Raw genomic sequence first — 10,712 nt, forward strand, 5'->3', positions numbered from 1 at the left:
TTTACAACACCATGGCTCAGAATACCCAATGTTAAAATGGGAGTATATACTGAGAATTCATGTTTAAAAATTTTTAGGTCTAATTTTAGAGATGAGATTTTATTTGTTATCTTTCATAGAATGTCAGTAGGAAAATCTTTACTGTCTGTTTTTCATATGTTGGAAAATTATTTTAATGCTTTTCTGAGCCTAAGTCATTCTTTAGTAACTATCACTATGGTGACAGTAATATTCTGCAATATCATCCACAGGAATTTTTAAAGATAGAATTGTGTCCAGCAATATCTTTAAAGTCATTTAATAAAGACAGCCTTTAATTGGGAGTTGTTCATACTTCCTAGGTTTTTCCACTGAGAATAAGACATGTTTTTCAGTTTTACTGAAATGTGGTGGCTCCTCTTTTTTCTTACCTGAAAAACATGGAATGCTATAAATTTAATTACAAAAAGCGGAGGCAGGATTACAGTTTATTTCATTATTTTTGTAGCTGCAGTACTGAAATAAAAACTTCAGGTTGCATTTGCATATTATACACTTTGCTTCAGTCAGAATCACCTTAGTACTATGGCTCTACTACTTTCATATTTCCTAGCCTTAATGAAAGTTCAGTAGTACTATGTACCTGAGTTGTGCATGACTTTAATATTTAAGGGCTTTTAATTACTAAATTTTCAAATTTTAGACATACTTTTATGTTTTACATGTTTAAAACATACTCTAATCATTTGCAACATAAAATCCTTGATAAGGTACTTCAGCGAAAATAAACATAGTTGGTGCTTCATGGGAGCAACTATAAAAATTATCATTAAGTTAATATTCTTAAGAAACCAACACTTTGAGGTTTCAAATAGACATTTGTCTTGAAAAAATATACTTTGGGATTTCTGCTCAATGATCAAATATTTCTGAAACTTTTTAAGAAATTCGAAATTGTGAATCGTTACACTTAGAAGCAAAAATAATGAACCAGAGAGACATTATTTATGAAATGTATTTTATTTTAAAGAAGTGTTTTGCATCAGAAATAGTTCATTTGCATCAGTCCATGCTTGGAAAGCTATGGGCACCTTTACTTTCCTAGCTGACATTTAAGGAGTGAAGTACCAGCCAATTGCTGGTAATTACTAGAGATGATTCATGGTTAAAAGTGGCACACTCTGGATTGCCTACTTTCGGCAAATGTGAAGAGTGTGGGCAGGGTGTGGTGTAGATAAACCTAATGGACTGAGGTTCCAGGAAAGAGCAAAGGGAAACACTGATTTATGTTGCAGAGGTTTCTGAAAGTTCCACAGAGGGGATTTTCAGAGTTCATCTACCTGGTTTCAGATAGGAATATCAAGTCTCTTAATTTCTCTATTAATTCCACTTAATTATTCACTTCTCTTGTCTTTCCTAGTTGTGTGTAATGCTAGAAAAACCAATAGCTCCTATCTATGTGAAATTAAAACTGTAGGAGTCTCTGAATATTTTGCATATTTGTCAGTGAGGTACTACTCTCTTTTTTTCTGATTAATCTTTCTAAAATATGTTTCTTTGTTTTCTTTTTATCTCATCTGTATTTACCTTTTAAAGCAGAATGTGATTGGGCACTATTATTTCCATTCACAAGCCTTGCTGAGAGTTATAAGACCTAGGGAAACTTAAGGTTTTGTTCTTAGTACTTTGGATAGCAAGCCACTTGGGGAGTTCCTGTCAAGTTGTTTTAACTTGTGTTTACTTCTAAGACTAGCACATGCAGCATTAACTACAGGGAATGAAAGTTTTAAGATGTAACTTACGCCATCTTAATTTGGTCTACTAAGGAATCCAGCTCAACAGCTTAACACTTCAGACCACAGAGTTAACATTAACAGCAGGCTACATCTTACAACAAACGTTCTACCAACCTCTTGAGTCAAACCTACAGTATCACAGTATCACATGTAGACATTTTATCTTCCACGTAGTTTTCATGCCACACAGATGCTTTTAATGTTAACAGAAATAAACAGAAATCATGGAAAATATATTATGAGAAGGAATGAAGGTAAGCATCAAACACATAGTTCTGGTGAAGCTTAGTCTACTTTGCGTGATGTATCGTCATCTCATTCCAGGGGTGGCATTTCTTCAGTTACAGCAGCACTGGTCTCATCCACGGTAGGATCATCCTCATCAATACCTAGACCAAGCTTGATCATCCTGTAGATCCTGTTAGCATGGGTCTGAGGATCTTCCAGACTGAAGCCAGAAGCAGGAGTGCAGTTTCATACAGCAAGATGACCAGATCTTTCACAGACTTGTCATTCTGGTCAGCCTCTGCCTTTTGCCTTAAGGTTTCAATAATGAGATCAGGGTTTATCTCCAGGTGTTTCTTTGCTGCCATGTAACCCATTGTTGAGTTGTCTCTGAGGGCTTGAGCTTTCATGATTCTCTCCATGTTTGCTGTCCACCCATACGTGCTTGTGACAATACAGCCTGGGGATGTTACCAGTCGGTTTGACACAACCACCTTTTCAACCTTTTCCTCCAAAATATCTTTCATAATTTTGCAGAGATTCTCAAATTTTGTCTTTTTCTCTTCCTGTTTCTTCTTTTCCTCTTCATCTTCTGGAAGTTCCGGTCCCTCTTTGGTAACAGACACCAAGGTCTTGCCCTCAAAGTCCTTCAGCTGTTGCACACAATACTCATCAATGGGCTCAATCATATAGATTACTTCTAAGCCATGCTTTCGGAGACATTCCACAAAGGCTGAGTTAGCAACCTGGTCCTTGGTCTCGCCTGTGATAAAATAGATGTGCTTCTGGTTTTCCTTCATTCTGGTGCAGTAGTCCTTCAGAGACACCATCTCATCCTCAGAAGCAGATGTGTAGTACCGCAACACCTCTGAAAGCTTCTTCCGATTTTGAGAGTCTTCATGAATTCCATGCTTTATGTTTTTTGAGAACTGCTCATAAGACTTTTTGTAATTCTCTTTATCTTCTGCCAGTTCAGTAAATAGTTCTAAGCATTTCTTGACCAAGTTCTTTCTGATAACTCTTCACAGTTTTCCATGATAAAAACTCTGCGAACATACAACTTGATGTTGTTCTTTTTCTTTCTGTTTTCAAACAGATCAAAAGGAGCACGTCTTGGGACAAAAAGAAGGGCCCGGAATTCTAATTGTCCTTCAACAGAAAAATGCTTACTGCCTAATGTTCTTCCCAATCATTGGTTAAGTTCTTGTAGAACTCTGTATTCTTCATTAGTAATGTCATCAGGATTCCTGGTCCAAATCGGCTTTGTTTTCTTGAGTTCTTTTTGATCAATGTACTTTTCCTTTATCTTCTTCTTTTTCTTCTTGTCACCATCCTTCTTCTCTTCCTCTTCTTCATCAGAACCAACATCTTCTATTTCAGGCTTGTCATCAGACTCCTTTTCTTCTTTTTCTTTCTCTTCCTCCTTCTCTTTCTTTTCTTCAGCCTCATCATCACTGACTTCCTTATCACGTTCCTTCTCCACAAACAGAGTAATGGGATAGCCAATAAGCTGAGAATGCTTCTTCACAATCTCCTTTATTCTCCTTTCCTCCAAATACTCAGTTTGGTCTTCTTTCAGATGCAAGATAACCTTTGTTCCACCACCCATTAGTTCACCTGTGTCAGTCCTCACTGTGAAGGATCCCCCAGCTGAGGACTCCCAGGCATACTGCTCATCATCATTATGCTTCGTGATGATAGTCACTTTCTCAGCAACCAAATACGCAGAGTAAAAACCAACACCAAACTGGCCAATCATAGAGATATCTGCACCAGCCTGCAAAGCCTCCATGAAGGCTTTGGTGCCTGACTTGGCAATAGTGCCAAGGTTATTGATCAAATCAGCCTTGATCATTCCAATTCCTGTATCCACAATAGTGAGGGTTCGATCCTGTTTGTTGGGAATGAGATTAATGTGCAGCTCCTTCCCCATGTCGAGTTTACTAGGGTCCATCAAGCTCTCGTATCTGATTTTATCCAGAGCATCCGATGAATTGGAAATGAGCTCCCTTAAAACACCTCTTTGTTCGAGTAAAAAGTATTCATGATCAAGGACATTAACTGGGCAATTTCTGCCTGAAAGGCAAAGGTCTCAACTTCCTCCTCCTCCATTGGTTGGTCTTGGGTCTGGGTTTCCTCAGGCATCATGGCTGAATAGGCACACACGAAATGTGACTATCTGTACCAGGACTCTGAAGCAACTGGCCTAAAACATGTTTCTTTATTGAGAAATTTTAGAGAAAAAAATACTATAGAACTTATTGTATGCCAAGTTATTAATCCCACATATAATAAAAAATATTCCAGCCTGATTAAAAGTCAAGACTGATTCCAATGTCAGTCATAAAACATCAAAATCCCCTCAGTTAACCATGTCCTTCTACGATGCAAACAAAATTATCCCTATGTATTTTCTGACAATGGTTATTTTACTACTGAGCAAATGGAAAAGTGTTTTGAGTATTACTATTGCACAAGTAATAATTTGTAATATGTTTATAATCTTGGAGGGTTTTTAAAAATAAATTTCTGTACAGCATGATAAACTGTACCAAGTAATATGGAATTTGTCAGTAAAATATATTTCCAGATATTTCACATTAATTATATTCCTTAGAAGCAAGGATATTTTAAGCATGTTCTTTAAGGAATGGAGAGCACTGGAGATAGTCAGAGCATCTTGGCTTCTATCCACAAGAAAAAAGAAAGAAAGAAAGAAAGAAAGAAAGAAAGAAAGAAAGAAAGAAAGAAAGGAGAGAAGGAGAGAGAATGAAAGAAGGAAGGAAGGAAGGAAGGAAGGAAGGAAGGAAGGAAGGAAGGAGCAAAACAAAAGAAAAGCTGTTCAAAATGATCACAAGAAAAAAATTGAAGAGATAGAGTTGTCATTTTTCAGACAAGAATCACTGTGTGGAAGTCTGCCTAACAGAGTAAGAAGGTGTCTATTGATTGATTGATTGATTGATTGATTGATTTCCTGTTTCTCTGTTTTATTGGATATTTTATTTATTTACATTTTAAATGCCATCCCCTTTCCTGGTTTCCTCTCCTTAGAAACGCTGTATCCCATCATCCTTCCTTCTTTCTGCTTTTGTACCATTTTAATTACATGCAAGTATTAAGGTCAGTTCTACCTTGAGGAACTAGCAATACAATACATGCAAATAGTCAAGGAACAAGCAAGACAATAAACACAAGTAGTCAAAGAGCAAGCAAGGCAATAAACAAAATTCTGTGAACACTCCTGTGTTCACTGTTTCTAAGGGCTTATCAGGATGACCAAAATATACGAGCCAACTGCAACTATTTTGGTCAAGCTTCAAGAATGGCATGTATAACTTAATCATGCTATCCCTTTTTGTCCTAGGAATACGTGTAGTCCTGCCCATTGTGTAAGAGCTTGTCTCTAACAACATCAGCATGTTGGCAGCCAAAGTACATGGCTTGATCCTGAAAATGGACCCCCAGTCAGAGTTATTAAATTAACAGACTTGTAAGCCAAGGACATGTAAGATTCTGTACAGAGCCTTACCAACCTAAGACAGAAGTACATTGCTTTTTATAATGCATCCTTCACAATGAGAAAGGAAGGCATTCTTGGCAGAACCACCTAAGACAGGCTCAGTCTTGTTTATGAAATAAAAACGGGGGTGGGGGTCAGGGAGAGGCTTAGAACTTTTGGGGCTGCTTGGCAAGAATCTAACATGGACCAATGACAAGGAAATGGGCTCCTTGGCAGGAATATGACATTGGCTAAGGACAAGGAAACAGGCTTCAGGAAGGAATCTGACATTAGGCTAGAACAAAGCAATAATTTCAGGCAGGAGTCTAAATGTTAGTCTAGAACAAAGAAGTAATTTCAGGCAAGAATCTAAATCTTATCCTGAAACAAAGAAGTAATTTCAGGCAGGAATCTAAATCTTAGGCTACAACAAGGAAGTAGGTTTTAGACACGAAAATTACTTTGGACTAGGAGAGGGAAGGTGGCTATTTAAACGAAGATTATAGACATGGAGGAAGAAGAGAAATAGAAAAACAGAAAAGGGAAGATGGGACAGGGAGAAGATTTTAAGAGGGGATACTACTTAAAACATATTGACATTGTTATGGGGCAGAAATTCATTAAACACACACACAAAGGTTGGATAGAAATGTTTGTACAAAGGGCTGGATTTCTGTGATATATATTTGATGAAGAGAGACAGTAGCTAAGAATTTGGGGCTTCTTTAAATATAAGAGAAAATTGAACACAGACAATTATCTCAAAAACAGGATGATCAACATAATCTTTAAATATTATAAAAATTAATTAAATTCAAGACATAAAAGAGAATATGTTTTAAGCAAAAATTTAGCACCATTAAACAGGTGTACATAATCTGTAATGCAGTGTGATAACATGCTCCACAAACAAAATGTAAAACATTCAACTGTTTATCTGATTTTTATAAATGTGTCACAAATCTCCATTGTGTAATTTCAGTAACATTGTAGCTTTCATAAATTAATAATTATCATCATTTTTTTAATAAAATGTAATGTGTTACCTTCAGTAAGCGCTTTGTGTTTCCACTGTTCTGATGAATGCTAGACACACCTAGGGAAATGTATGAGATTTACACATTAGCTATAGTTATCCTGAGGAAGCAGTTGGTGGGCATTCCATGTGAAAGAGAAAGCAAGAAGAGCCATGGGAACATAACAAAAACAGGTTAGCTCTGCTGATGCAAGTAATATCCAGAAAGATGTGGAATTACACATAATAAAAAAACGATGTTTACATCGAGAGTTAAAAGAAGAATATTACATTTTTACATATTCAAATCATATTTATAACTTTTCCATACAAAATTAGAATATCATCTCAAATAAATATTTTATAGATAAAAGGAATTATAAATAAAAAGCAACTGGATTCATTATAGTACAATATATTCTGATTGTATTGAACTTCTATTAATTTTGGTGTTTATTAGAAAAATTAACTTAACATGTGCCAATGATAATTAACATGTCAAGTTTGTTAAAAATTGAATGAAAATTTTTTAAAGTGGATGTTAATTACCATTAGTATATGTGAAATGAAGGAAATCCTGTATATATATTTTCTAAGCAACTAAATCATGCATTGTATAAAGTATTTAATTGATGTTTAATTTAATTTAATGCTTGAGGACAGAATAGGTAAATATTAGAGAAATGAGAAACCAAACCTGAGGAAAGCTTGCCCTTATTTCTTTGTAAGCCTGATAACTTCCCAATAAAACACTAAAAGATATTTACTTTGTACAATTTGGTTTGCTTAATTTTAAATATCATCTTGACTGGGCCATAAGTAGGAAATCTTTATATTAAATATTACCCAAAGCCATATTAACTTGATTGGCTAACTGTAGAATTCTATTGTCAAAATATCGTATTCATTTATAGTTTAAAAAGAGTGAATACTTAAAGAAACTGTAACAGAAACCTTTTATCTTAAAAATGTACATAACTGAATATAAGATTTTTAAAATTATATTGATTGAAAATGACTTGTACCCAATAATTAATTATCTGAGTGAGTATTTTAATGAATGTCTCCTTCAAATTATAAATGCATGTTTCATTTTTATTACTTTATTAATCTGTGCAAACATTTATTGCTTAACCTATGCCTACTAAAAAAACTTTCTTTATTTATTTACTGTATATTTTTACCCTAATATTATTTTCTGGGTCAATGTATTATCTCCTCAAAAATAGTAAAGTGGAAAAATTTTAAATTTTCATAATTTGCATAAAATGCTAAAAGGAGAGTCTTTATATATGAAACATTTGGTAATATTTTGTATAATCTCACAATCACAGTTCTATGTCATGTGAGTATTTTATGTTTTTTTAGACTATTTACAGATTTACGCACCTACATCTCATAGTAAATATATTAAGTTCATCTTTAATAAACATAAAGTTTCTGTAATGCCATTTAATGTTTTGCAAAGAAACCAGAGTATTTAATAACCTGTTCCTATTGGCTGCGCATGACATCAACATTTTAATCTCTCAATATCACCCAGTTTATTTATTATCATTTTCTGTAGATAAGGCTGACCTATTTTCAAACCTCAACTACATATTGCATATGCAAATGTCATCCCTCCTATATTATTTTCATGACTTGCAGATGTTAACACATGGATTCTCCAAAAAATATGCTGTATAATTTGTACAATGAAAACTACCCTACAATAATTATTTTTTCTCTCTATTAAAATATTCATCTAACCTCAGATGAAGCTGTGATCACAAAGGCATTCCTAAAAAAAATCAACTCTAGCTCTTTTCACAGGAAAGTGTTTATATCATTTTACAGAAGATGTCCAGTTTGTATGAGTACTCAGTACCCTTTTTCTGACATTAGAGATAGAGTGTTCTAGGCATGACATGCTTCACAAACTGATCTCTAAAGCTGTGGGGTTTCTCCTTTAAAATGAAAAGTGGTTTTGGTTTTAATTAAGCTTCTGATATTTTCCGGGATCGCAGAAGAAATTATCAAGAGCTCTGAGGCTCAGAGGCAAATATACTCAGTTTGAAAAGCATTGACAATAAATAAGTCAGGATTATTTTCCAATCCTAACTTTAAATTCCAAAGCCATATACTCCAGAGAAAAGAAAAATAAAATGTGGTGTTTCAAGTAAGTCTATTCTTAAATTTTCTTTTTCTTTTTCCTTTTTTTTTGTCACAGATATTTTGTAGCCAACTCTAGAACATTCTGCACAGTTTATATCACTAACTCTGTAATCTCTTTTTCACTTATACTGAAAGTTTGAATTTAAGCTGGGTTCTCTGAGGTAAAGGGTCAGGAGTTTTTCCACTAAGCCACCAAACTCCTTATTTCTAATATTTTGAGCCTAGGAATTTCTTTGTGACAGAAGACAGTCATGAGGAATTATGTGTTGCGCCTGAGGGTGAAGAAGTACAAGAGAGGCTGCATTATTAAGGGTACAGTGCTGCAGTCTGATGGATTTTGACCTTGACAATGACACAAAACTTAGGTTAGATGCTAAATAGTTCTTCTGCTGCTTAACTTTGTAATAAAACAATCCTTAGGATCTTTTTATTTTTTTAAATGAAAGTTGTGAATATATATGGTAGTCAAGATAGTATAAAAATATGTTTAGAAGTGAACTATAAAAAAATTGAAACTCAAAGACTTAAAACTTTATGAACACTAGGTCAGAAAACCATTAGGGATGTACCTGGAAAGGGTTTTGTCATCCTGTTTGATATTTTCAGTCACGGTTTGTCTCTCATTAATGATAATAATGTCAATTCAGTAGCTGGTCTCATTTTGAATATGTGTGTATTACTCTCAAAGGAAAAAAAAACAGAATCTTTTACAGGTTTTTAAAAAGCATGTGGTCATAAAATATTATATATATATATATATATATATATATATATATATATATATATATATTCATCAGAACAGATGTAAAACAATTACTACTATTATAATTGCACATTTTCATACTATAGAAGATAAAATGTTTTAATAGTAAATCAGAAAAGCTCACCTGATATTATGCACTGTGTTTTTAGCAAACAATGTACATATAATGGAATATAAACTGAACAATACATTTAACTGTAAGTAAATAATACTATCACATATAGGTTCTGATTTTTCCTAATGTGTAGAAACAGCAGCATCTCCTTGTTATTAAGAATTATGAGGTTGCATCTGTTTTGTGCTTACTTTCCCCAAACTGACATATAGCTGTGTAGAGTCAAGCCTTAAGTAGTTTAATTTTAATGTAGAATGGCAGGAAATAGGATTTTAAAAAAAATCCCAATACCCTAAACATTTCTCAAACTAACATAAGTATTAGTAGAAATAAATATCTATGATTGTTCAAGGTGGCAAATGAAAGAACTATTTATTTTAACACGTGAGAAAAATCTATAAGAATTCAAAAGAACTTAAATTCAAAAAATGTGAAATTTAATGATGTAATATGTCATAAATTTAATAATCGTTTGCATTTATATAATTAAATTTCTGAAGATACTAATATCCCTTAATGAATTTTTTCTTATAAAAATAATAATATTTAGATTTAAAAAATACTAAATCATTTCTCATCAAAACTTTTTTTTCAGATGAAGAACTTGGGGTTGTATAATATTCCAGCTAAGGTGTTAGCAACAGAACCCCAAGGACCCAAGGATTCAAGTAGGGAAGACCAGTCATGGCAGTGTAAACATTTTATACTTGGACTGGGAAGGTAGAGAAGGCAGGATTAACTGGATTTAGTGTGTGTCCAATCTACTTAAATTATTGAGCTCATGGTCTCAGTGTAAGATATAGTTATTCAAATAGTATGTTTGGTACAAATCAATGGGGAAAAGAAAATCAGGATTTTCTTTGGCCTTCACTCATATACACCTAGATACTGGAGAACATGTGTACATAACCACACTAAGATTTTTTTTAAATAAAATTATACTCTTGGAATTGTTGGAGTTATTTTTAATAATGTCAATTTGTGCAGTTTTATTGACTAAATATATGCCCTTGTTCCATTCATAAATATACCAGATATCCACATATTTAAAAATTATTGAAAGTATTTATAAGTTGTTATCCTCAAAGCATACTGATTTTCTCTGCTGGTAGTATTGAACTAAAGCCGGTTTCTCAGTGCTGCTATTGAAGTAGCTACTAAAC

At 33.7% G+C, this 10,712-nt stretch overlaps 1 pseudogene; it reads right to left on the bottom strand.

Annotated features, from left to right (window-relative positions):
* Positions 1 to 2,060: 2,060 nt before the first annotated feature.
* LOC114611545 lies at positions 2,061 to 4,148 on the bottom strand (annotated as a pseudogene).
* Between the last annotated feature and the right edge of the window lie 6,564 nt (positions 4,149 to 10,712).

The sequence above is a fragment of the Grammomys surdaster genome, unplaced genomic scaffold, assembly GCF_004785775.1.
Source record: "Grammomys surdaster isolate TR1022 unplaced genomic scaffold, NIH_TR_1.0 126115, whole genome shotgun sequence".
Taxonomy (NCBI): domain Eukaryota; kingdom Metazoa; phylum Chordata; class Mammalia; order Rodentia; family Muridae; genus Grammomys; species Grammomys surdaster.